This window comes from Microcaecilia unicolor, unplaced genomic scaffold (assembly GCF_901765095.1).
Source record: "Microcaecilia unicolor unplaced genomic scaffold, aMicUni1.1, whole genome shotgun sequence".
Lineage (NCBI taxonomy): Eukaryota > Metazoa > Chordata > Amphibia > Gymnophiona > Siphonopidae > Microcaecilia > Microcaecilia unicolor.
This window is the reverse complement of record NW_021963087.1, coordinates 120,081-147,521: the sequence shown is the minus strand read 5'-3', so window position 1 is coordinate 147,521 and position 27,441 is coordinate 120,081. Positions and strand designations below refer to the sequence as shown.

Below are 27,441 nucleotides of genomic sequence, written 5' to 3'. Positions count from 1 at the left end.
GACCTGAAATAAATGAGAGAAAAGCCACTGCTCAATAATCTAATTTTTTTCTCTCCTTTTGTTCCTCCTCCTGTCCTGTACTACAGGGAACAGGAAGACCAGGTCATCTGGGAACAGACACTGCAAAGCAAAGAGCATGCACAAAGAAGCTGAGGCCCAGATGCAGAAAGATCCTGTTAAGAATCCGTCTATTTCCAAATCGGTAAAAATTACCGAACTGGAAATACAGAGGGAGTCCCAAAGAGAATCGCATGCAAATGAGTTGCTCATTGCTTTTGGACACAGCTCATTTGCATGTGATATGGGGGAAGCCAGTCAGCGAGCTGAGCATGCTCAGAAGGTAAAATTAGTCCTTACCTGATAAATTTTCTTTCCATTAGTCCCAACAGATTAATCCAGTGTCCCTCTACCAGCAGTTGGGAGATAGAGAGAGCTTCAGAGGTTTACTATATGTGATCATGTGCAGCCACCTTAACTTCAATATTGTCGATACCAATGCAGTGGAAGAAGGAAAAGGAAATCTAACATTAAGTCCTCTCCTGCCTGCATAAAGTCCATGTAAGCTCCTCAACTGCTCCTGTAGGAGGGTAACAGAAGGTTTCCCTTTATGGGTTTTTTTTTTTGTAGCCAAAAATCAAGTGAAGGAATCTAATGAAACTGAGGTAACTAGAAGAAAACACTTAAACCAGAACAACAAAGGGTGGGCATCTGGATTTATCTGTTGGGACTAATGGAAAGAAAATCATCAGATAAGGACTAATTTTACCTTCCATAGCATCCCATAGATCAATCCAGAGACTTGTGGGACGTACCAAAGCAGTCCTCAAGAGGGGCGGGGTACTACAACCTCAGCAGACTGAAGCAATGCTCCACAGGCCATAGGTAACATAGTAGATGACGGCAGAAAAAGACCTGCACGGTCCATCCAGTCTGCCCAACAAGATAAACTCATATGTGCCACTTTTTGTGTATACCTTATCTTGATTTGTACCTGTCCCTTTCAGGGCACAGACCGTATAAGTCTGCCCAGCACTATCCCGCCCCCCAACCACCAGCCCCACCTCCCACCACCGGCTCTGGCACAGACCGTATAAGTCTGCCCAGCACTATCCCCGCCTCCCACTACAGGCTCCTGTCACCCAATCTCGGCTAAATCCTAATACATAAAGATAGAGAAGTTGTCCCAGGCTATCCAGCATCTGATCACACACACCCCATTAGTCCCTTGCCTGTCTGATCATACACAAAGGACAAAACCAATAACATTATATATGGGCAGAGAAATGGGGTGGACCCAGAGCCATAGCCCAACTGTTTGCTCCACATGGCTTCAGCAAGAATTCATAGGGCAGGGGCAGTGGTTAGAATTAACCCCTCTAACCAAAGAGCTGTTCTACTACCAAAGCTGGTGTTAAACATAATAGGGCCCACGGAAAAAAAATCGGTAAGAGACCTAAAAGTCCACCAGCAGGGTGTATATTCCTCAGCTTCAGGTGGGCCTACGGTCCCCCATGTAGAAAGGGGGTCCAAGGCAATTACCCTCTCTATTCTCCTTCCTTGGATAACAAACATAAGCGTAAAAAGAAGGTGCAACCCAGGTACTGCCCCTCCCCCCCCCATTTTTTTCTGCAGATCGCCGTTACACAGTGGTCCCAAATACTACTACTACTATTTAACATTTCTAAAGCGCTACTAGGTACATGCGCTGCCACGTCAAGTCTGGAATGCCTAGCGCTGCCATGCCAAGCCTGCAAAACCTAGCAAGGTAAGGACAGCAGATCAAGTGGACGCAAAAGTCATCCACGGCAGGACAGAGGACCAAGTGGCCAAACTGCAAAGGGCAGCCATGGAAGCCAGAAGGGACTCAGAAAGGAAGTCAACTGCAATCTGGAAGAAAGAGCTGCCACTTGCAACGGAACAGACTGTCCCATATAGAGGCCAGATGAAGAAATTGCCTCTCAGCACCACAGCTCTCAAAACCAGATCCCCTTTCCTGTGACCAGCCAGAGGACAGCATGAGGCTATGATTGAGATCTTTCTGCTCAACAGGTCAGGAATCTGATTATCTCACTGCAGTGTGGGTGTTTCATAAGGAGGAGGAGTCGCCTTTCTATATATCTAAGGCTCTCCAGGTTCTGAATATGTCTGCTTCTGATCTTGCCACCACTGCATCTGCTAACCTTAAAATGGCGAGCACTAGAAGACTGCTTCAGTCTTTAGCAGTGCATGAAGCTATGTAGGAAGTCACTTCTGCTCAGTGGGTCACCCAAGACATTGCCCAGCTATGCAGAGACATAGCTAGGTGGGGTGCAAGGGGAGTGGCTGCTCTCCTAAATGGATTTTGAATAAAGAGGCACCTATGCGGATCAGCCCTTCAGATCCACACCAATGCCTATTTTACAAAAGGTCTGCTCCCCCGACATCAAAACCGCTACGCCCACATCTGCCAATCTAAAAATGGTGAGCCAGCTTGGCTTGGGAAACTGCATTACCTTCCTAAGGTCCCGAGAAAAGCATGAAGAAAAGATTTGAACAATGGAACTCGCTGGTCATTTCTAAATAGTATAGGAGTACATGGTGAACGTTTAAGAAGTGGGAAGAGAAAAAAGGATAAATGGGATAGAAGGAAGAAACCACCGTATGCAGAAAAGACAGGACGTGCGCCCTGTCACCCCTTCAGTAGAAATCCGGAGGATCTCGAATGGATGAAGTCAGGAGTTTCGAGACCCTTCTTGGACTGGAACACTGAAGAAAACTAGGCTGCCCCGGACAATAGTCCTGGCGTCATAAAGATAAGGGCGAGCCTGACATGACCAAAAAGAACATGTAGACATGTCCTCAGGAAGATGCTGAGTCTATGAGTCACCCAGATCTTCCGCCAACTTCAATGAATCCTCAAACAATAGCTTTACCTGAAAAGAGAGCTGAACCAGCCGCCGTTAGAAGCTGCATCTACCGCCCAGCAGCGCAACCACATCAAACGACAGGCTGTTACTGCCATAAATGTCTGCTTAATCGACACCTGAAACAAATCATAGAAGAAAACTGTCAACTAAGCCAGCCTCGACTCCACATCTGTCAAGTGAGGAGGTGGTCGACTGTGTGTCTTCTGGAAGGGATCCAGAATCTGTTGCCGCCAGCTATGGCACACCCTAGCAGACTACAAGCTGCAGATAGCCACCTACCATGGAGAATGAAGTTCTGAAATGTCAGCGGAAGGCTGTGTTGAAATCACCCATTGAGACTAAGTTGGCTTACAGAGAACCACAGAGATGGGGACCAAAGCAGAGAAGGATCCCCTGAAGTGGTCTGATATGGAATCAGGCTCATGGGGGAATGTCCAAGAAAGAGATCTTTGTGCCCATAATTTTAACCTATTCCCATATCCATGGACATGATCGGGAAAGCAGAACCTGACTTGGCCTGGCACTTGTTACTGAGAAGCAAAAGGAAGAAAGAACTTCCCAAGCTTATATGGAACATCATTCCCCGTTAAGCCAAGATTTGTGATGGAAACAACTGACTGCTGACATTGATTACCAATCCTAAGGACTGAAGAAGGGTAGGTATCTTGGATGAAATTTGCAGAGTCTCTTGATAGGGAGAGCCACAAATCAGCTAGTCACAAGGTATGGATGAACCTGCTAGTCACAAGGTATGGATGAACCTGCAATCCATCCTTGCAAAGGAAAGCTCCCACTACCACCTTGAAAAAATGTCTTTGGTAAAGTGGAAAAGCTGAATGATCAAACATATAAATGGCAAGTGACCGTACTCACTTGCAAATGCGCAGTACAGACTTCTCTCTCTGTCCCGCCCTCGCATCAAGACGTCATGACGTCAGAGGGCGGAACAGAGAGGGAAACGGAGTCGAATTGTCGGACGCCGTCGCTGCCGCCTGGAAAGGAACATCGCGTGAAACAACCTCCACCCTCACCCCCATCCCTGCCGCCGCTCCCGCCCCCCTCCGTATCGGGCCCCCTGCACTGACCTCCGTGTGGAGGCCTCTCACCTCCGTGTGGAAGCGCTGCAGGCAGCAGCAGAGCGATCTGCTGCTGCCTGTAGCGCTTTTACACGGAGGTGAGAGGCACTGTCAGGTCAGTGCAGGGGGCCCGGCACGGAGGGAGGAGGGAGCGGCGGCGAGGAGGGTAGCTGGAAGCCTCGCCCATTTTTACGGGCTTAACGGCTAGTAAGGTCATAAATCGCTAAGGTCCCTTTGCAGGAAGAACCACTGGGAATATGAAAGAACGTTTTCTTGATGTGCAGGGAGGCTAGAAACTCTCCCCACCAGACTGAACTACTACACACTTAAAGATTCCCATTGTGAAAAGTTGAACTGTAAACACCATTGACTCTTATGACATCCAAACTAAGCTGGAAGGACACTCCCTGATTGGCACTACAAAGCAAAGGGAACTTCCCATTCCCCCAATTGCAACTGGGGACAGAAACATTGGCAAGGTGGCAAGAACTGCCTGATATTAGAATTTGAGCTTGCATGTAGACCAAGAAAAATCTGTAGTGAAGTCCAGGTTATAACCGTGCAATCGAAAAACTAAGACACACTGAGCTGAAGCAATTTTGGTCCACTCCTCCTGAAACCCGTAGAGGAGTCCTACCCGAGGAGTGAACCGAGACTCCATCATTGGGAGATGTAGCAGGCATAGGTAGACCAGGAGTTGAAACCATGCTCATTCCACCAGCAGCCAGATGGCTTGTCACAGTGGAAGCGGAAACCCTGAAAGTGGTTTTCCTGGCCCCACGAAACCTACAACAAAACCAAGAGGATTAAAAATCATCCTTAGACTCATCCATTGGCAATCTCCGAGACTTGGGAGTCCCTCGTCTTTACCCAACTGCCCTAGATCTTCTCCAGTCCCGAGATTATTTCCAAAAGGCAGGTTGCCAAATGTAACTTGGAAGCCACATCAGTGGTCTGATGCTTAAGTCAGCACTAACTTCTTACAGAGAGCGTCAAGAATTGGCTAGTGTGACCGTGCACTAGAACTGCTACGAACTGAAGCTAACAAAGTGTGGCTGAGAACAAGAGCCAGATGGCATAGCAGAATGTGGCTGTAGCACCATTGCGCACTATAGATAGCAAGCTGTAGCGGATCGTGAAGCGGCACCTCTAGAGCTCTTTGCTCGCTCTCAACTGGTTGCAACAACTATTAAGCTACCTCTACACTGAAGTAGTTCCTGGACCACTCCTCATGACCTCTAGGTGCCCCATACCGTGAAAACATGCCAAAAATGCAATAGAAGTAATTAGAGGTACCGGGTATGCTGAAGATCCCGGGGTAGCTGGGGATAATATGCAAAGGTGTGGCCAGTATCAGTGTGCAAAAACAGAGAGGAGGGCAATCTTTAGTACAGTAGTATAGTGATAACTGTTCCAGTCATGCAAGAACTGCTTGGCCAGACAAGCAGTAAGAGAGTCTTAAATAAAATATGCCCCATTGGAAACATAGCTGAGTACACAGTTTCTAATAGGATGGATAAACCAGTCTTGTACCTGTAACCTTCAGGCTGGCCAGCCACCTTCCTGAATAAAACTAATTTGATATAAACAGTGTACATACAGCAAATGCCATCAGGCCAGTACAGAGAGTGCAGGATTACCATGGAGATCGAGAAAAACCTGAGAGGAGTGCACTAGCCTCAAAATGTAACATTTCTTACAGAAACATGGCACCAACAACCCTAAGCCTGACTAAACCCCACCTGTACTGAAGGGAAAGAGAGAAAAATCTAGAGTAGGATCCCTAATCCTGATCCCTTTCTTCCCTCCCGTTAATGATGTGCACACACCCTGAACCTCCTTAAGGAGGGTCCAGAAATATTCTTAGTGCAACTGTAAGACGATGCACCCAAACCATAAATCACCTAGCGAGGCACAGGCATGTCCACCAGAAGACTTTCAGATAGTACTTTCCAAGATACAGCTTAAGGCTGTCGCTGCCACAGAACAGCCACACAGGTCTACTGTGCCTTCGACCTCGCCCTTGGGAAGCTGTGGGAGACCTGAGGACTCCCACAAGTGTCTGCAAACTGCCCCAGGCCTCCTTCCCAGAAGCCCTTAAATACCAAATATGAAGAAACTGGGAGCGATCCACCCCAGTTCTCCAATCACATCTTCTGAAAGGCCTGCACATAAAATTGCTGGAATCACAAGCAAATCAGGGCCCCAAGGGAGCACCGGTGCTTCAACCTTGCCAACTGGCGCGGCAGGATAGTGCGCTCAAGAAAACATCTGCCCTGCGCCCACCAAAACGAGCCAGGAAAGAGCACAATGCTCCATGGAGTCGGGCTGTACAGTGGAGCTCCAGTACAGGAAACGGTAGCAACACAGCGGCTCCCACACCGGGAGCCACATTTGCTCTCTCCCACCAGCGCAGGTAGGGTAATAACTACTCACCCCCTCGGGTATCGGTGTCACATGACAAGTCAGTCCTCACACACCTCAGTCGTTACTGTAAACCGGCATCAGCTCGCCACGCTGGACGAATCAGACTGAGTTGTTTTTTTTCTTTTTTTTTTTTTTTTTTAAACAGTGCTCAAATTGCATTTATAAGAGGACCGGAGCAAAAGAAACTTGACACTTTTTAAAGTCAGGAGTGTGTGAACCCAAACCCCGGTCAGACAGAGGAGGGAGAATTTGGGGAGGGAGGGACCTGGCATTGGTGTGCACCCAGGTCCCAGGACACCTCAGACCTCAGAAGCTCAACTAGACCCAGAGGACCAGGCCAGGAGCCAATCAATCCAAAGCTATACGGTTAAGACCATCCACCAGCTAGAGAGAATACATAAGTTAAGGTGGCTGCACATGAGCACAAATAGTAAACCTCTGAAGTTCTATCTCCACCTGCTGCTATCGGGACATGGCCCACAAGTCTGTGGACTGATCTGTGGAACGCTATGGAATAGCCAATTGCTAAGCGTGGCTGCTCTGCGAATGCACTCAAATAAGAGTAGAGGGTGGACAATTCACTCTCCAACACAGGGACTGGTGCTTAAATGTTGCTTTATTGAGTGTTTTTATATGTTCTAAAAACATATCAATTATTACATGTAATATATATAAATATGTACACACACTATATAAAAAGAACATTTAAAATATAGCATAAGATAAAATGCAATATTTATGTGGAGAGGGCCATACTATAAACGAACTATCATTATGCACATATGAATTATATATATACTAGTAAAAAAGGCTCGTTTCTGACACAAATGAAACGGGTGATAGCAAGGTTTTCCTCAGCTCCCCTGCAGCCACCCATGTCCAGCGACCCTCCTCTCCCCCTGCAGTCACCCATGTCCAGCAAACCTCCTCTCTCCCCTGCTCCCCTCCTGCCACCCATGTCCAGCGACCCTCCTCTCCCCTGCCCCCCTCCAGCCACCCATGTCCAGCGACCCTCCTCTCTCCCCTGCCCCCCCTCCAGCCACCCATGGATCAGCTGTGAGGCATGTTTTTTTCCCCCACGGGTTCTGAAGTTTGACATCATAATGGCCACAGCGATGTCAGCCTGATCTACGGAGCCTAACAGACCAACTCAGAATGAGCCACGGTCCCAGGCAAGTCAGAACATTGGAGGTGAGAATTATTATATAGGATATATATACTAGCCGTTAAGCCCGTTAAAACGGGCGAGATTTCCAGCTACCCTCCTCGCTGCCGCTCCCTCCCCCCTCCATGCCAGGCCCCCTGCACTGACCTGACAGCGCCTCTCACCTCCGTGTGGAAGCGCTGCAGGCAGCAGCAGAGCTTTCACACAGAGGTGAGAGGCGCTGTCAGGTCAGTGCAGGGGGCCCGATACGGAGGGGGGCGGTTGGTGCGTGCGATGTTCGTTTCCAGGCTCCAGCGGCAAGCGTCCGAACAATCCGACTCCGTTTCCATCTCTGTTGCGTCAAGAAGTGATGATGTCAGAGGGCGGAAGGGCGGAACAGAGAGGGAAGTCTCTACGGCGCATTTGCAGGTGAGTCGGTCACTTGCCATTTATACGTTTGATATATACACACACTACATAAAAAGAACATTTAAAATATAGCATAATAAGAATAAAGATAAAATGCAATATTTATGTGGAGAGGGCCATACTATAAATGATCATTATGCACATGTGAATAGACATTGGAGTCCCATACAGTCATATTACAATTGTTAACATCAGAAAAACACAAATCAGCCCCCAACGCTGCCATAGTTAAAAAGGAACAGTAACAGAAGAGTGTATGAAAGCCGGAGTAGCTTTTCTTCCCCCCCCCCCCCCCCAAAAAAAAAAAAAAAAACTGCTGCAGTCCGCTGATGCTGGGAGCCTGCACTCTCCTGCCTGGGGGGGGGAGGGATCCCAAAACCTTCCCACCTCCGTCACAAGGCAAGCTCAGCAGCAATACAGCCGGTTCACACTTCCAACCCCTAAGGGGTTGCTATAGACTGGAGAGGGCTAGCAGATGGTGTAGCCTTTTCTTTGTGCTCGGAGCTGCTGCTCGCATATAGCCTACAGGAAGGGCAGCCAGCTGTACGGCAAAGACTTTTCTGCTCTCGTTCCCTCCCCCACTCCCTCCTCCCCTTTTCACTCGAGGTGTGATGTAGGCATGGATTGATGGGCACTTACAGTAATGTGTTTCCAGCCTTTGTAAACCAAAGCGCTTTGCTCTCATGTCTTCTGCTCAAGAGGACCTTGCAGCTGTGGAGTACTAGCAAGAAGTGTCAGGACCGACAGCTCCAGACCTCCTATTAATTTTCATCCATAAAGGTAGGGGTTGCTTCTGTGCATCGGGTCGGAAAATGGCTGTGCATTGTTTTGCATACACATTTGTATAGTAATTAGCTCACTATAATAGCTTTGCATTCTGTTTTCATTAGCTGCTACCGTGATAGGAAAAGAGCTCGGAGAATCCTTTTGTGCATGTCTTGTTTTACTCGTTGCTTACTAAACCAGCTAGAACTGGTATAAAAACCACGTTGCTGACTCATTTAGTGCGTCTGGGCCTGAATTAGCAATGTTTGAAACCTGTGAGCAGAAAATCCAGTCCTCCACACTTCCCTTTGTGGCAATTCAACCCCTTTTTGTGTTACTCATGGATTAATTTCTGCTCTCTTTTTCAGGACTCAAGTCAGTAAAGCAGAACTGGCAACGTAAAATCAGTTCCATCTCTCCGATGTAAACAACAAAGCAGATTGTTCTGGCTTCCTTCATTCCTGGATTAAAAAAAAAAAAAAAGAGGCCATTGAGATCCGTTTCCCCTCCCCTCCCTCCAAAAAAGATAGGCTTCGGAAAATGAGTGGTGAGGACCCATCTGTTCCCTCTGCTTGGGCAGATGAGAGCCAGCTGATTCTGACCCCAATAGGAATCCTGTACTGGAAAAAGGTAAAAGTCAGATCCTCTCAGTACTACCTTAAAACAGAATGCTGTTCCGTTTTGACAGTATGCTGTGAGGTCGTGCCCCCACAGGAAGTGCTGGATCAGGGTACATGTTGCCCTTCTGGTGGGAAGGAGTGCTGAACGGGGGAGGGGGGGGGGGGGATGCAGCCCCTCTAGTGTGGAGGAGTGCTGAACCCAGGGGAATGCTACTCTTTCGGTGGGATCCGGGGGAATGCAACCCTTCGAAGCGGGAGGGATATGAATGCTGAATCAGAGGGTGATGCACCCTTTGGGGTGGGAGGCATAAGTGCTGGATCGATGAGGAATGAGTGCTGGATGCAGGTAGATGCGACCCTTATGGGGGGGGGGGAGGGATGGGTAATAAGTGCTAGATCTAGGTAGATGAAGCCCTTCAAGAGGAATGGAGGAGAATACATGCTGGATCCAGGATGCAGCCCTTCTTTTTTTTTTTTTTTTGGGGGGGGGGGGGGGGGGGGATGAGTGCAGGATCCAGGTGGATGTGGCCCTTCTGGTGCTGAATAAGTGCTGGATCCAGGTAGATACGGCACTTCTAGGGAAGGGGGGAACAAGAGTGGATCCATGGGGATAGAGCTTTTCTTGGGGAGGGAGGGGAATGCGTGCCGGATCCAGGGGGGTATGGTCCTTTTGGGGGGGGGGGGGAGGTGATACGAGTGCTTGATATAGGATGCAGCCCTTCTGGGGGGAATGAGCACAAGATCCACAGGGATGCAGCCCCTCGGGGGGGGGGGAGGGGGAATAAGTGCTAAATCTAGGGGGATGCAGCCCTTCTGGGGTCAAATGAGTGCTGGATTCAGGTAGAAGCAGCCCTTCTGGGGGAGGGGGGGGGGAGAATGAGTGCTGGATCCAGGTAGATATGGCCCTTGGGAGCGGGGGAATGCTGGATCCGGGTAGATATGGCCCTTCGGGGGGGGGGGGGGGGGGAAGAGAATGAGTGCTGAATCCAGGTAGATATGGCCATTCGGGGGGGGGGGGGGGAGAGAATGAGTGCAGGATCCAGGTCGATGGCACTTGGGGGGGGGGGAGGAGGAGTATGGCTCCAGGTGGATGCAGCACTTCTGGTGGAAGGGGGAACGGGAGTGGATCCACAGGGATACAGCCCTTCTTGTTGGGGGGGTGGGGAATGAGTACTGGATCCAGGGGGATACGAGTGCTTGATATGGGGGGATAAGAGCACAAGATCTACAGGGATGCAGCCCTTCTGGAGGGGAGGAGGAGCGTGGATCCAGGTGGATGTGGCAGTTCTGGGAAGTGAGTTGAGTGCTCAATCCAGGGGTTGCAGCCCTTCGGGGGGGGGGGGGGGAGGAGGAATGAGTGCCGAATCTAGGGGGATGCAGTACTTCTGGGGGGGGGGGGGACTGCTCGATCCAGGTGGATGCGGCCCTCCTGGGGGAGGGGGGAAATGAGTGCTGGATCCAGGTAGATACCTCCCCCTTTGGGGGAGAAGAGTGAGTGCTGGATCTAGGTGGATGCAGCCCTTCTGGGGGCGGGAGCAAACATGTGGATAAAGGTAAGCCGGTTGATACTGTGTATCTGGATTTTCAAAAGGCGTTTGACAAAGTACCTCATGAAAGGCTCCAGAAGAAATTGAAGAGTCATGGGATAGGAGGTAATGTCCTATTGTGGATTCAAAACTGGTTAAAGGATAGAAAAAGAGTAGGGTTAAATGGTCAGTATTCTCAATGGAGAAGGGTAGATAGTGGGGTTCCTCAAGGGTCTGCGCTGGGACCGCTGCTTCTTAAAATATTTATAAATGATTTAGAGATGGGAGTAACTAGTGAGGTAATTAAATTTGCTGACGACACAAAATTATTCAAAGTTTTTAAATCGCACCTGGTCTGATTATGCTCCGGTGGTATTAGAATTACGCACGAGAACTCGGCAGGTGGGCACACGATACTGGAGATTAAATGAGGCAATCCTACTGGATACTAAAAATAGCCCAGTGATAGAAAAATATATCGAGGAATACCTCAAATTTAATGTGGGAGAGATCCTCCCGGAACACCTGTGGGAGGGTCTCAAAGCAGTCCTACGTGGACAACTGATTGCACTGGGGGCACACATAGCTAAGACACGAGTAGAGCAGGAAGATAACATCAGAGCGGAGATACTGAGATTGGAACAGGAACATAAAAAGACCCCAAAGACACCCGGGGACAGGTAAAAATAAATGAGCTGAGATCCAAACTTAACGAGCTACAACTGGAAGAATTAGCTGCCAAACTGCAAATGACAACAAGAATATTTTGAATTTGGAGATAAGCAGGCAGATTGCTAGCATGCAAACTCAAAAAGTTAGCGCAGCGAAACCATATAGGAGGTATACAAACAGCAGAGGGGGATATTGTTACACAGGTGGAGCAAGTTCAAGAGGCATTCCTTGAATATTATACAACTTTATATGGATCGGAACATGCTCTAGAGGAAGATAGAATGGAGCAATACCTGCGAGAGGCGGATCTCCCGCGAGTGGGGGTCTGAACAGATGTTCACCCCCATCTCATTAGAGGAGATCATGTGGGCAATAACAGATATGGCGAGCGGTAAAGCTCCAGGCCCAGATGGGTTCCACCCCAGATTTTATAAATTGTATAGTAAACTCCTAGCACCAGTTTTACAGAGAGTGTTTAATGCACTGACGCGCAGGAATTACCTTATACCTGGAGATTGGCTGCGATAACCCTATTACTAAAGCCAGGGAAAAACCCCCAGTTATGCAGTTCTTACAGGCCAATCTCACTCCTGAACGTGGACTACAAGATATTCACAAAAATCCTGGCCCGCAGATTACAAAAACAGATACCAGATATAGTGCATGAAGATCAGGCGGGGTTCATAGCGGGACGCCAGACGTTTGATAATATTAGGTGCCTGATGCATGTCATCCAACAGGTGAGAGACGACCAGACCCCAGCGATACTGCTTTCGATTGATGCAGAAAAGGCATTTGACCGTGTGGACTGGTCGTTTCTGTTCACAGTGTTACAGCGGATAGGGATAGAAGGGAAGTATCTGAAATGGTTACAGCTATTATATCAGGCCCCATTGGCAACATTAAAAATTAATGGGATGTATACAAGAAATTTAAACTACAACGAGGGACTAGGCAGGGGTGTGCGATGTTTCCACTTTTTGCTCTCTCCTTAGAACCTTTAGCCTGTATGCTTCGGAGGGATAGGGAGGTAAAGGGATTGGTGAGAGGCTGGAGGGAACATAAACTAATGCTGTTTGCCGATGATATATTGCCTAAAAAGGGTAATAGAACATCTCACACAATATGGGCAACTATCAGGATTTAAACCCAACTTGGAAAAATCAACCTTTCTAAATCTCACAGTGCCTCCCACTGAGCTGTCGGCTCCTCAGACAGTTCCCCTTTGAGTGGGCGAACACGTCTATTAAATATTTGGGTATTCAGATAACGCCGCAGCTGGAGGGGCTCTTTGCAGCTAACTTCTCCCAGAAAGCAGAAGAGCTATTTAGAGAGTTGGATAGATGGGAAGGGCTTAACGTATCTTGGAAAGGGCGCATACATGCCATCAAGATGATGCTGCTCCCAAAACTATTATATCTATTTATGGCAATCCCGATACCAATTCCTACTAGTTTCTTTGCAAACCTCAATCGCAAAATGTTTACATACATATGGAGGAAACGTCCGCCAAGAATGAGGCGATCAATGATGTTTCAAACATGGGAGAGAGGTGGTATGAGGGGTCCCTAATTTGTATCTGTACTATCAGGCAGCCCAGATTCGCGTTCTGGCAGAGTGGGCCCCTGAGGCATCCAAGAAATGGCTTCACTGGGAGAGAGCTTGGCTAGGTAGGCGAGAAATAGAGGATATTCTGTGGATTCCAGGAGATGAGTTGGTACCTATAATCAAAAAAATGCCCCTAGGGTTGAGGCACCCTATGTGGACATGGTACCAATTGAGAAGGCGGATGTTTCCGGAGAGGCGGTATTATCGGCAAACAGCAATACGATGGGCAAAGGGGTTCCCCTTGGGGAGATCGGAAAAAGTGTTCGATACATGGGCTCAAGCGGGGCTGCGTACGCTGGGTCAGCTATGGAAAGATGGGGAAATGATACACTTTGCAGACTTGCAGGAGAAATATGGCCTGGTGGAGAGAGACCTTACATATTACTGCAACCTGCGCAGCTTCATTAAGAAGAAAGCGCAGGATGAATTAGGCCTAGCTGAAACAGCCCTAGAATTAGCGGTAAATAGAGGAGGAGGCAGGGGAGGAATCAACCGTATATATTTGGCCCTGCTGGGAAGGACAGATCCTCAGGTACTTTACCAAGCGAAGTGGGAGGAGGTGCTACAAACCACCTATCCCGAAACAGTATGGAAGGGGAACTATAAATATTTGCTTAAACCATCCCTAGCTCAAACGGTAAATGAAAATGGTTTTAAAATGTTCTATTGGTGGTATTACACTCCCGACCGGCTACAAAAGCTGTATCCAGAAATGTCGGAGCAATGCTGGCGGGAGTGTGGCCACAGAGGCACATTTTATCACATTTGGTGGTCCTGCGAGAAAGTTGAAATGTATTGGAAAGCTGTAATGCAACTGGTTAATACAGTTCTACAGAGGACATACTTATGGAGGGCAGAACACTGCCTATTACACTTCAGACCAGCAGCAATACCAAGCTGGCAGCATAGGTTGGCGATTCAATATTTTGTAGCGGCAAGACTGGGGCTGGCTCGCGCCTGGAGGCAAGTGAAACCACCATCACTTCAGGTGGTCAGTAATAAAGTGGAGCACCTTTCTCAGATGTCAAAACTAACAGCTATGCGAAGAGAGTCCATGCTGGTCTTTAACAAAATTTGGACACTTTATGAACAATATAAGGAACAGCCTCATTCACCACCGGGATAGGGAGGGAAAGTTACAGTTGGGGATAGGCATAGATTGATGTAAGAAGCAAGATGTCAATGTGCAATTGAAGGGGAAAATTAGGTTCTTACCTTGGTAATTTTCTTTCCTTTAGTCATAGCAGATGAAGCCATTACGTATGGGTTATGTCCATCAACCAGCAGGGGAGATAGAGAGCACTCAAACTTTCACAGTGCCCTCTTGGCCAGCTAGCTCCACTGCCTCTTCAGTATTTGAAGCTTCCAAAGCAGTATGGCAAACCGCAATGGGAATCACAAGAGCTTTCCTCACAGCGAACGATGGCCCATCACAAGGGCATGAACTCATAAAGGAGGGAATACACATCCTCCTGGAGGGAATAAACTCATCCTCCTTATTGTATAAGTGGAGGGGAACACACGCGCCTCCTGGAGGAAATCACACATCCTCCCAACACACTGGAGGGAATGAACTCATCCTCCTATTTATAGAACTGGAGGGGAACACACGCGCCTCCTGGAGAGAATCAACACATCCTCAAAAAAAAAACATGCTGGAGGGAATGAACACATCCTCCTAACTTTAAACTGAACATGAATCCTGAAGATTGTTTTCCAACTTTCTCCCAAGGAAGGAACTTCAGGAAATTAGAACAGAACCTGAAAAACAGATTCACAGCATACAGACAATCATACAGGGAGGGCTCATGGCTTCATCTGCTATGACTAAAGGAAAGAAAATTACCAAGGTAAGAACCTAATTTTCCCTTCCTTGTCATCAAGCAGATGAAGCCATTATGTATGGGATGTAACAAAGCAATCCCTAGATAGGGTGGGAACAAGCCACACCACGCGCTAGCACTTGTGCACCAAAACGCGCATCCCTCCTGGCAGCCACATCCAGCCTGTAATGTCGGGCAAAGGAGAGCTTAGAAGCCCATGTTGCTGCACTGCATATCTCTTGAAGAGAGAGTGCTCCAGTTTCAGCCCAAGAGGAAGAAATCGCTCTAGTAGAATGTGCCTTAAAGGCTACAGGCGGAACCCTGCCGGCCAGCAGATAAGCTGAAAAGATAGTTTCTTTGAGTCAGCGGGCAATAGTGGCTTTAGACGCTGGAGACCCTCTGCGAGAACCGGATAGCAAAACAAACAGATGATCAGAAGTCCTGAAAGAGTTAGTAACTCGCAGATACTGCAGCAGAGTCCTGCACACATACAAAAGGTGCAGCTGCCCAAAAGATTCTGGAAACTCTTCCTCTGAAAAAGAGGGCAAGAAAATAGGCTGGCTTAAGTGAAAGGCTGAAACCACCTTAGGCATAAAGGAAGGCACGGTCCGAACCGTGACTCCGGACTCTGAAAATTGCAGAAATGGGTCTCTACAGGACAGCGCCTGGAGCTCTGACACCCGTCTCGCCGAGGTAATGGCCACCAGAAAAACGGCCTTCAGTGTCAAGTCTTTCTCCGATGCTCGCCGAAGCGGCTCAAAAGGAGATGCCTGCAGGGTTTTCAAAACTAGCCCCAGGTTCCAAGCTGGACAGGGTGCTCGCACTGGAGGTTGGAGCCGAAGCACCCCTCTAAGAAACCGTGCCACATCTGGGTGAGCAGCCAAAGACACGCCTTCCACCTTACCACGAAGGGAGGCCAACGCTGCCACCTGCACCCGCAGGGAATTATAGGCCAAGCCTTTTTGTACACCTTCCTGCAAAAAGTCCAGAATCGGCGAGACAGGAGCCCGCACTGGAACAATGGCTCTGGAAGCACACCAAGACTCAAACAGGCACCAAATCCTGGCATAAGCCACGGAAGTGGACCGCTTGCGGGCTTGCAGGAGAGTGGAAATAACTTTATTGGAATAACCTTTATCCCTCAATTGCGCCCTCTCAATAGCCATGCCGTAAGACCAAAGCGGCCGGCGTCCTCCATGGCTACTGGTCCCTGAGTCAAGAGGTTCGGTACCAGAGGTAACGGCAGAGGAGCCTCCAGGAGCATCTGACAGAGGTCTGCATACCAAGGTCTCCTTGGCCAATCCGGGGCGATGAGGACCACTTCTCCTGGGTGCAGCCGAATCCGCAAGAGCAGGCGCCCTATCAAGGGCCATGGGGGAAACACATAAAGTAGACCCGGAGGCCAGGGTTGAGCCAAGGCATCCAACCCCGCCGAGCAAGGATCTCTCCGTCTGCTGAAGAAGCATGGGACTTTGGTATTGGCACTTGTCGCCATTAGATCCATCACGGGCTTGCCCCATTTGGCACAGATCTGCAGGAATACTTCGGCTGCCAGATTCCATTCTGCTGGATCGATCTGATGCCTGCTCAGATAATCGGCCTGCACATTGCTCTGACCTGCAATATGAGCTGCCGACAGACACTGAAGATGCAGCTCGGCCCAGTGGCAAATCAGTTTGGCCTGCGCGGCTAGTGTTCTGCACCTTGTTCCGCCTTGTCGATTTATATAGGCCACCGTTGTCGTGTTGTCCAACATCACTCTGACAGCCAATCCTTCCAGGGTCACTTGAAAGGCCAGAAGCGCCTGAAACACCGCTTTCAACTCCGACTCCTCGGTGTCCATAGACCCTGGGCATGCTTCCCCTTGCAGTGTGCGCCCCAGCCCTTCAGGCTGGCATCTGTTACCACTAGGCACCAAACGGGGAGCGTCAGCGGCATTCCTCGCCGCAGCATGCTGTCCGAGAGCCACCACTCCATGCTGAGACGGGCCGCAGGGAGCCAAGTAAGTCTGCATTGGTAATCCTGAGAAATAGGAGACCATCTCCGGAGTAGGGAATACTGTAGAGGTCTCAGGTGCGCTCTCGCCCAGGGTACCACTTCCATCGTGGCTGTCATCGATCCCAGCAGCTGGACAATGTCCCAAGCTCGCGGGCGGAGCATCCTCAGGAGCAGACGGAACTGATTCTGAAGCTCGCACCGCCTTAGCTCGGGTAGGAACACATAGCCCGAGACTGTGTCGAACCTGGCCCCCAAAAACTCTAGAGATTGTGAAGGGGACAGGTGACTTTTGGCCATATTGACGACCCAGCCTAGAGATTGCAGTACTGAGACCACTCTGGCTGTAGCTTGTAAGCTCTCTGTTGCAGAGTCTGCTCTGATGAGCCAGTCGTCTAGGTACGGGTGAACCCTGATACCTTCTCACCTGAGAAAAGCAGCTACTACCACCATTACCTTCAAAAAGGTTCGGGGAGCTGTGGCGAGGCCAAAAGGCAAGGCCCTGAACTGGAAATGTTTTCCCAACACCGCAAACCTCAGAAACTTCTGGTGCGGGGGCCAAATCGGAATGTGCAAGTAAGCTTCTTTCAGGTCTAGATACGTGAGAAACTCTCCTGGCTGAACCGCCGCAATGACGGAGCGCAGGGATTCCATGTGGAAATGCCGCACTCTCAAGGACTTGTTCACTTCTTTTAAGTCCAGAATAGGGCGAAAGGACCCACCTTTTCGCGGCACCACAAAGTAGATGGAGTATCGGCCGCAGCCTTGCTCGGCGGGAGGCACCGGGGTCACTGCCCCTAACTGAATCAGACCTTGTAAAGTCTCTTCCACCGCCGCCCGTTTGACGGCAGAACCGCATCGGGACTCCACAAACACGTCTCTTACTGGGGCGTTGAATTCTATTCTGTATCCATCTCTGATCAGGTCCAGAACCCACTGATCTGAGGAAATCTTGGCCCACTCCTCGACAAAGAGGGAAAGCCGTCCTTCGATGACAGGCATCGAGGAGAGGGCCGGCGCACCATCATTGAGAGGGTCGCCCCTGAACTCCTGGTCTTGAGCCACTGGCTGCGGAACGCTTGTCCGAGCGAAAGGAGTTCCTCTGCTGACCACGGGCACGAGAAGTGAACCCAGCAGAACGCCCCGGGCGGTACCTTCTAGCTTCACGGAAGCGAGGTCTGTACGAGGAGTGGACCGCCTGGCCCTTAGAGGAAGGCCTCTGCCTATCTTCGGGCAAGCGCTGGGGTTTTGGATCACCCAGGCCTCTCACAATTTTCTCTAACTCCTCACCAAATAGGAGAAGTCCTTGAAAAGGCAACTTCACCAACCTTTGCTTAGAGGCCATGTCCGCTGCCCAGTGTCGCAGCCACAGAGGACGGCAAGCCGCCACTGCTACTGCCATTTGTTTAGCCGAAGCTCTGACAAGGTCATAAAGGGCATCAGCCAGAAAGGACAAGGCCACCTCCATCCGCGGAGCCACATCCAAGAAGGGCTCTGCTCCATCTCCAGGCTGAGCCACTGCCTGTTGCAGCCAAGCTAGGCAGGCTCTCACAGCATAACAGCTGCATGCAGACGCCCGAACAGTGAGACCTGCAATTTCAAAGGACCGTTTCAACGCTGTTTCCAGCCTACGGTCTTGAACATCCTTCAGGGCAACACCTCCTTCAACAGGGAGGATAGTTCTCTTTGTCACCGCAGTGACTAGGGCATCCACTGTAGGCATTTGAAAACGAGCCATATGTCCCTCACGCAGAGGATATAACTGCCCCATAGCCCTGGAAACTCGGGGTCAGCCCACTGAGCCGAAACAAGATCTAGGATGGAGTCATGCAAAGGGAAGGCCCGAGCAACTTTCTTGGTACTAGCCATCCTGGGATTACCCGAGGAGGCCATGCCACTGTCAGGATCTTCAATCGAGAGGGCCTGCAGGGTATCTGAAATAAGCGCTGGCAGCTCATCACGGTGGAAAATCCTCACCGCGGAGGGATCATCCAGATCCTGTGGTAAATCCGCACCTGACTCTGGTTCCTCAGACCAAGAATGTCTGTCAGAGTTCTCCGAATCCTCACACCCCGACCACGGGGGGGGGGGGGGGGGGGGGGGGGGGGGAAGGTGCACCACAATCTGAAGGGGAATTAACCCTTCTGCGCTTATCTTTAGGCCAAGCATCCGGGAAAAAAGCCTCACTGGGCAGTCCCAGGCCAGAATCCATCGGGGGGGGGGGGCAATCAGAGGAGCCTCAGGCGACTCTTGAGGAAGGGCTCTTTTCATCATGTATGCTTTATGCAGCAAAAGCACAAAATCCGGGGAGAAAATCTCACTCTGGGCACCCAAATCCTGTCCGGTGCTAGCCACTCCTGAAATAACCTCATCTCGAGGTGCCCCACCCGGCTCAGGTCTCTCCGTGTCCACAGAGGTCGCGCCATGCGGTGTAAGCAAAATGGCGCCCGCTGCCAGCTCAGAGCGGGAAGAAACATCGCTCGCCATGCTCGGGCCAGCTCCTACGCCAATACAGCACGATTTACAGAGCCCCTGCTGCTGATTTGCGCTTGCCACAAGTGGAACAGCGCTTTACATTGTACGCAGCCATCGCCGAAAAACGGCGGTAAAATCCAAAATGGCGGTTTCGCGCCAAAATCGCCCCGACGCGGGCCCACCCCGGAGGAGTTGGAAAACACTCTTACCTCAAAGGATCTAGTGTACAACTACGATCCTGCTGAAAATCAGGTCAAAAACCTCTGTTCCAGTGTCTCTGCGTTTAAAAAACGCGACGCGACTTTTTTTTTTTTTTTTTAAAGCTGTGAGGAAAGCAGAGGTATTGAAGACTCCGGAGGCTCAGATGAGTGGGAAAGGCAGGGAAAGGGCGAACCTATATGCCTGCATCCACTGTTGGTGGGTAAGAACAGGGAAAACAAGGCAATATGTCCACATTCACAGAGGTATGGGTAAGGCAGGGAAAGGGCAAAACCTATGTGCCTTTAAAGTGAAACTGCTATAGCCTCCAACACCCCGGTTAACAACTGGCAAGCCAGGAACCACCTCCCGGCAGATTTTTTTCTGGAGCTCGAACAAGCTGCAGCCACCCTGCTAAGGGAGATAGAGAATACTGAAGAGGCAGTGGAGCTAGCTGGCCAAGAGGGCACTGTGAAAGTTTGAGTGCTCTCTATCTCCCCTGCTGGTTGATGGACATAACCCATACGTAATGGCTTCATCTGCTTGATGACAAGGAATGTCTGTTAAGATGTATTTGTGAAAGTTAAATTTAAAAAAAAAAAGGAAAAAAAAAAGGAAAGGAATGGAAAACAAAAGTGAGGATATTATAATGCCTCTGTATCGGTCCATGGAACAACCGCACCTCAAATACTGTGCTCAATTTTGGTCGCCGCATCTCAAAAAAGATATAGTGGAATTGGAAAAGTTACAGAGAAGGGTGACGAAAATGATAAAGGGGATGGGACGACGTCCCTATGAGGAAAAGCTGAAGCGTCTAGGGCTCTTCAGCTTGGAGAAGAGATGGCTGAGGGGAGATATGATAGAGGTCTATAAAAGAGTGCAGTGGACTGAGGGGCATGCGATGAAGCTACAAAGTAGTACATTTAATATTTTTTTTTTTTTGTTACATTTGTACCCCGCGCTTTTCCCACTCATGGCAGGCTCAATGCGGCTTACATGGGGCATTTCTTCGGGTAATTAAGTATGGAATTCGTTGCCAGAGAAAGGGGTAAGGTAAAATTATGTATCATACCTGATAATTTTCTTTCCATTACTCATAGCTGATCAATCCATAGACTGGTGGGTTGTGTCCATCTACCAGCAGGTGGAGATAGAGAGCAATCCTTTTGCCTCCCTATATGTGGTCATGTGCTGCCGGAAACTCCTCAGTATGTCGATATCAAAGCTCCATCTGCAGGACTCAGCACTTAGAGAATTACACCCACAAAGGGACACTCTGCCCAGCTCACTACCGCTGAAACGGGGAAGGGGAATCAACCCAGCTCATCCCCACACAAGTGGGGGAGGGGAATCCGTCCAGCTCATCCCCGCGGAGCGGGGGAAGGGACACCACACCCACCGATGCGGGGGGATCTGGCTTATCCTGCGACCGGAGCTGGCAGACCCTAACACCACCGAAGCGGGAGGGATATAAAGCTGCCTTAATGCCGCACGAAGCGGGAGGGAGCGCCGGCAGAATTTAGGTCTCAATCCAGCCCCGTAAAACGGAGGGGAGAGGAATGCAGCAGCTCACTAACACAAAATCGTCTCAACTACAGAAGAATTCAATCGAAAAAACTTGAACACGAAGACCTCCTGAACAGGAACTGAAGACTAAACTTGAACCTGAAAGCAACCAGAATATAAACAGTACAGATATCTGGGAGGGACTATGGATTGATCAGCTATGATTAATGGAAAGAAAATTATCAGGTATGATACATAATTTTACCTTCCATATCATGCTGATCAATCCATAGACTGATGGGATGTACCGAAGCAGTACTCACCCAGGGCGGGACATAGAAATCCCTGACCGCAACACTGAAGCTCCAAACCGGGCCTCCACCCGAGCAGCCAGTCAAGCGGTAATGACTGGAGAAGGTATGAGCCGATGCCCAAGTTGCCGCCTTACAAATCTCTTCCAAGGAGTCGGACCCGGCCTCTGCCATCGAGGCCGCCTGTGCACTAGTGGAGTGAGCCTTCAGCTGGATAGGCGGCACCTTCCCCGCGGCCAAATAAGCCGCTGCAATGGTTTCCTTGACCCATCATGCCACTGTAGGCTTGGATGCCTGCAGACCCTTACGAGGACCTGCGAACAGCACAAACAGATGATCCGACTTCCGGAAATCATTGGTCACTTCCAAGTATCTGATGATGACTCATCTCACATCTAGATATTTGAGAGCAGAGTACTCCTCTGGGTAGTCCTCCCTACGAAAGGAGGGTAGACAGAGCTGCTGATTCACATGGAAACGAGAAACAAACAATCTTGGGCAGGAAGGAAGACACCGTGCGAATAGACACTCCTGCCTCAGTGAACTGCAGGAAGGGCTCTCGACATGATAGCGCCTGGAGCTCGGAAACTCGTCTAGCTGAAGTGATAGCCACCAAAAAGACTGCTTTCAACGTCAGGTCTTTCAGAGATGCCCTCGGCAATGGTTCAAAAGGCGGCTTCTGCAAGGCTCTTACCACTAGATTGAGATTCCACACAAGCACCACCGAGCGCAGAGGAGGGCGTAGGTGATTAACTCCCTTGAGAAAGCGCACCACATCTGGCTTCGAGGCCAGGGAAGCACCCTTCAGGCGACCCCTGAAGCAAGCCAGAGCCGCTACCTGGACTTTAAGGGAACTGAGCGACAGGCCTTTCTCCAGACTTTCTTGCAGGAACGCCAACACTGAAGAAATTGGAGCAGTGAAGGGAGAAAGAGAGCCTGCCTCACACCACAATGCAAAGGTACGCCAAACCCTGGCGTAAGCAGTAGAAGTAGAGTGCTTCCTCGCTCTCAGCATAGTGGCGATGACCTTGTCTGAGAAGCCCTTCTTCCTCAGGCGCTGCCGCTCAAAAGCCAAGCCGTAAGACCAAAGGGGGAGGGATCCTCCATCACCACAGGACCCTGATGCAAGAAGCCCCGCTCCGCTGGCAGCCGCAGAGGGCCGTCCACTGAGAGCCTGATCAAGTCCGCATACCAGGGACGTCTGGGCCAGTCCGGACCCACCAGGATTATCCGGCCCGGATGCTTTGCCACCCGGTCTAACACCCTGCCCAACATAGGCCAGGGCTGGGACACATAGAGGAGCTCCTGTGTCGGCCACTGTTGGAGAAGAACATCTACTCCCAGAGATCGAGGGTCCCGTTCTCTGCTGAAAAAGCGCGGCACTTGGCAATTGGCCGATGACGTCATCAGATCTAGGCTCAGCTGGCCCCAGCGCTTCGTGATGTCCAAGACCACCTGAGCAGATAGCTGCCACTCTCCAGGATCCAAGGTATGGCGACTGAGAAAGTCCGCCTTGACATTCATGACTCCCACAATGTGGGCCGCCGACAGCTGTTCCAGGTTCGCTTCCGCCTACTGGCATAGAATAATGGCCTCCTTGGCTAGAGGGGCGCTCTTGGTACCTCCCTGGCGATTGACATAGGCCACAGTCGTGGCATTGTCCGATAGGACCCGTACTGGCTTCAACGCCAGTACCGGGAGAAACTCCAAAAGCGCCAACCGAATGGCTCTGAGTTCCAGGAGGTTGATAGACCACTTTGCCTCTGCAGGAGACCAGAGCCCCTGCGCTGTCCTTCCCAAGCAGTGGGCTCCCCAGCCCGTCAAGGAGGCGTCCGTCGTGACGACAATCCACTCCGGGGTTACCAGAGGCATTCCCTGCAGACAACTGGTCTGTCTTCAGCCACCAGCTCAGCGCCTTGCGCACTGCTGGATCCAAGGGAAGGCGCACAGCATAATCCTCCGACACTGGAGTCCAGCGCTGCAGCAGAGAGTGCTTGAAGTGGTCTCATATGAGCCCTGGACCAGGGCACTACATCCATCGTGGCCGTCATAGAGCCCAACAGCTGCACATAGGTCCCAAGCCCGAAGGGGAGAGGCTACTAGGAACTGGTCCACCTGAGCCTGAAGTTGACAATCCGATTGTCCGGCAGGAACACTCTGCCCACTTGGGTGTCGAATCGAACTCCCAGATACTCCAGGGACTGAGTTGGGCGCAGCTGGCTTTTCTCCCAGTTGATGATCCACCCAGGGAGCTCAAAAGAGCAACCACCCGGTTCACAGCTTTGCCGCACTCTGCATAAGAGGGGGCTCGGATCAACCAGTCGTCCAGATAAGGATGGACTTGTACTCCTTCCTTCCTCAGGAAGGCCGCGATGACCACCATTACTTTGGAGAAGGTCCGCGGAGCAGTAGCCAACCCGAACGGGAGGGCTCTGAACTGGAAGTGTCGGCCCAGTACTGCAAAACGCAGAAAGCGTTGATGAGGAGGCCAGATGGGAATATGCAAGTACGCTTCCTTGATGTCCAAGGATGCCAGGAACTCTCCTGCCTTCACTGCCGCTATAACAGAGCGGAGAGTCTCCATGCGGAAGTGCCTGAACTTTCAAGGCCCGATTGACCCCTTTGAGGTCGAGGATAGGCCGTACAGAACCTCCTTTCTTTGGTACCACAAAGTAAATAGAGTAACGTCCCTTGCCAAGCTGATTTTTTGGCACCGGAACGACCGCACCCAGGCGGATCAGATTGTCCAAGGTCTGCTGCACTGCCACAGCTTTGACCGGAGACTTGCAGGGAGAGAGTACAAACCCGTCTTTTAAGGGTCGGCAGAACTCTAGCTTGTAGCCGTCTCTGATGACTTCTAGCACCCAAGCGTCTGAAGTTACCCTGGTCCACTCGCCCAGAAACGAGGACTAGGCGTCCTCCAATCTGCACTGGGCCATGGACCAAGGCCCCGTCATTGGGTACGAGACCCTGGGGGAGGACCGGAGGCGTACCTCCGGGACGGCGGTCTCTGCGAAAGGAATGCTGCTTGGGGGAGAAGTTCCTTTTGAAGGAAGAGGGGGCAGAGGAGCCCGACTTGCCCGGGCGATACCTGACGGGCTTCCTGAAACCGTCCTTTGGAGGAACCGGGGCGGGCACCACTGGCCTGAGCCCTGACCTCTGGTAACCTCTTGCCCTTAGACTTGCCGAGATCGGTCACAATCTTGTCCAGCTCGACCCCAAAGAGCAGCTTGCCTTTAAAAGGCAACTTAGACAGGCGAGACAGAGGCGTGGTCAGCAGACCAATGCTTCAGCCAAAGCCAGCGCCGTGCAGAGACTGTCTGAGCCATACCTTTAGCCGAGGCTCTCAAGACATCATACAGCCAGTCTGCCAAGTAGGCCAAGCCCGATTCCAGGGCCGGCCAATCAGCCCTCAAGGAAGGATCCGAGGGGGAAGCCCGCTGCACAATCGTCAGGCACGCCCTGGCCACATAGGAGCCACAAACTGAGGCCTGCAAACTTAAAGCAGCCGCCTCGAAGAACGACTTTAAAGCCGCCTCCAATCTTCTGTCTTGGGCGTCCTTTAGGGCCGTGCCACCTTCCACCGGCAACGCCGTTTTCTTAGTCACCGCAGTGATTAAAGAATCCACGGTAGGCCAAAGAAAGGCCTCCCGTTCACCTTCAGGCAGAGGATAGAGGCGGGACATAGCTCTAGCCACTTTGAAGGCTCGCTTCCTGGGACATCCCATTGAGCCGAAATAAGGTGTGCATGGCTTCATGCACATGGAAGGTTCTAGGCGGGCGCTTCGTCCCCAGCATAATGGCAGAGCCAGCAGAGGCTGAGGGAGAGACGTCCTCCGGAGAGGAAATCTTCAAAATGCTCATGGCCTGCACTAACAGGTTGGGCAAATCCTCTGAGCTAAAGATCCGCGCTGCAGAGGGGGTCATCCACTCCATCCGAGCGGGAATCCATCTCCTCCAAGGAATCCCCAAAGGACCGTTGGGAAAACTCAGATACGCTGCCCTCATCTACATCAGAGGAGACAGAGTCCTCTAGGGCCTGGAAATCCACCCGAGGGCGTTTGCTTCCAGAGGCCTCAACCCCTTATCAGACAGGATAGCAGGGGCAGCGTTCTGCATAAGAAAAGGCTGATGCAGCAGCAAAATGAACTCAGGGGAGAAACCCCCCAGACTGTGCACTTCTGCAGCCTGGGCCACGGCCCTAGACGCACCCTCAACCGGCACTCGCAAGAGCGGGGGAGAAACATGCTGCGCATCCAAAATGGCATCTGGCGCGAAACTCCGAGAAGGAGCCGTGCGGGAAGAACGGCGCTTAACTTTTGCCGCTTTCTTGCCGTCGCCCGAATCAAGGGCGACCATAGCATTAACGTCTCCCACCTCGAGGGCAGCCCAAGAAGAAGCCGTCCGAGCAGAGTGGCCGGCCAAAATGGGGGGGGGGGGGGGGCGAGCAGCGGGGATGGGCGCTTATGGCGGGAAAAACCGCCGCACCGGAGGAAGAACCGGGACACTGACCGGACTCCAAACTGACGCCCAAAAAAGGCGATTCAGGCTTTGAAACCCCTGCATCCCCGCTAGTAACGCACACGCGGTCCGGGGAGCGATTCTTCGCGCCCTCGCCCTCCGACGCCATAGGCCACGTGGAGATCAATCGGGGAACCCACTGCCCGCTATAAAAAGGTAAAAATTACCTGCTTCTCGCTCCGAGCTGTAACGACCCGGTGTCCCAGTGAGTAGCTGCAATAAACGTTTAAATAAACGTCGAAATAAACCCCTTTAAGGACGTCCAAAATTTTTTTTTTTTTTTTAAACGGAGCCAGCGGGAGGGGGGAGAAAAGGAGGGACCTGGCGCCACCAGGTTTGCACTTGCTCAAGAAGAGCCCTCAACCCCAGGCACTCAACAAAACCTAAAAATTAGGCTTAGAGGCCTAGCCAGAGCTGCTGCTGTGTGTGACCACCACCTGCTGAGATAGAGAACATACTGAGGAGTTTCCGGCAGCACATGACCACATATAGGGAGGCAAAAGTTTGCTCTCTATCTCCACCTGCTGGTAGATGGACACAACCCACCAGTCTATGGACTGATCAGCATGATGATATGGAAAGGTGGTTAGCTTAGCGGGGTTTTAAAAGGGTCTGGACGGCTTCCTAAAGGAAAACTCCATAGGCCATTATTAAATTGACTTGGGAAAATCCACTGTGATAAGCAACATAAAATGTATTGAGCTTTTCTGGGATCTTGCCAGGTATTTGTGACCTAGATTGGCAACTGTTGGAAACAGGATGCTTGGCTTGATACTGTCCCAAGTGTGGAAATACTTATGTAAGTGCTAGATCCAGATGCGTGAAGCCAACGAGCACAGGATCCACAGGGATGCTGCTGTTCGGGGGGGGGGGGGGGGGGGGATGAGTGCTGGATCCAGATAGATACGGCACTGGGGGAGGTGGGGTGAATGAGTGTGGATCCAGGTGGATGCATCACTTCTGGGGGAGGGGTGAACGAGAGTGGATCCACGGGGATACAGCCCTTCTGGGCTATCAAGATCTGGAGGCAACCCAATCTGAAAGGAATTGTCAGGAGTCTCAGGCAGTGCTCTTTTTAACATAAAGGCCTTATGCATCAGCAGCACAAATTCAGGGGAGAAAAACTCACCCTGTACATCCACCCCCACATTGGGGGAAGCAGAGGCAATAGCTCCTCTAGAAACCTCGAAACAAGGCGTCCCCCCTGCACTCAGACTCCTCCACAACCGCGAGGGTCGAGTCATGCGGCGCCTCCAAAATGGCGCCCACTACCAACTGTGTCGGATGGGAAGAATCACCACCCGCGAAGCTCGTGCCAGCATTAGCATCTAGGCAGCATGTGCTGCAAAACCTCGCTGATTTGCGTTTCACACAGTGGGAGCAGCGCTTAACCCCTTCAGCAGCCATCAAATACAGAAAACAAAATGGTGCCTTCGCAC

At 50.9% G+C, this 27,441-nt stretch overlaps 1 protein-coding gene across 1 annotated transcript in view; it reads right to left on the bottom strand.

The window, feature by feature from the left end:
- The window catches only part of LOC115458916 (ribonuclease H1-like), a 73,756-nt gene that overhangs the window by 43,616 nt on the left and 2,699 nt on the right, over positions 1-27,441 (bottom strand). The window lies entirely within an intron of this gene.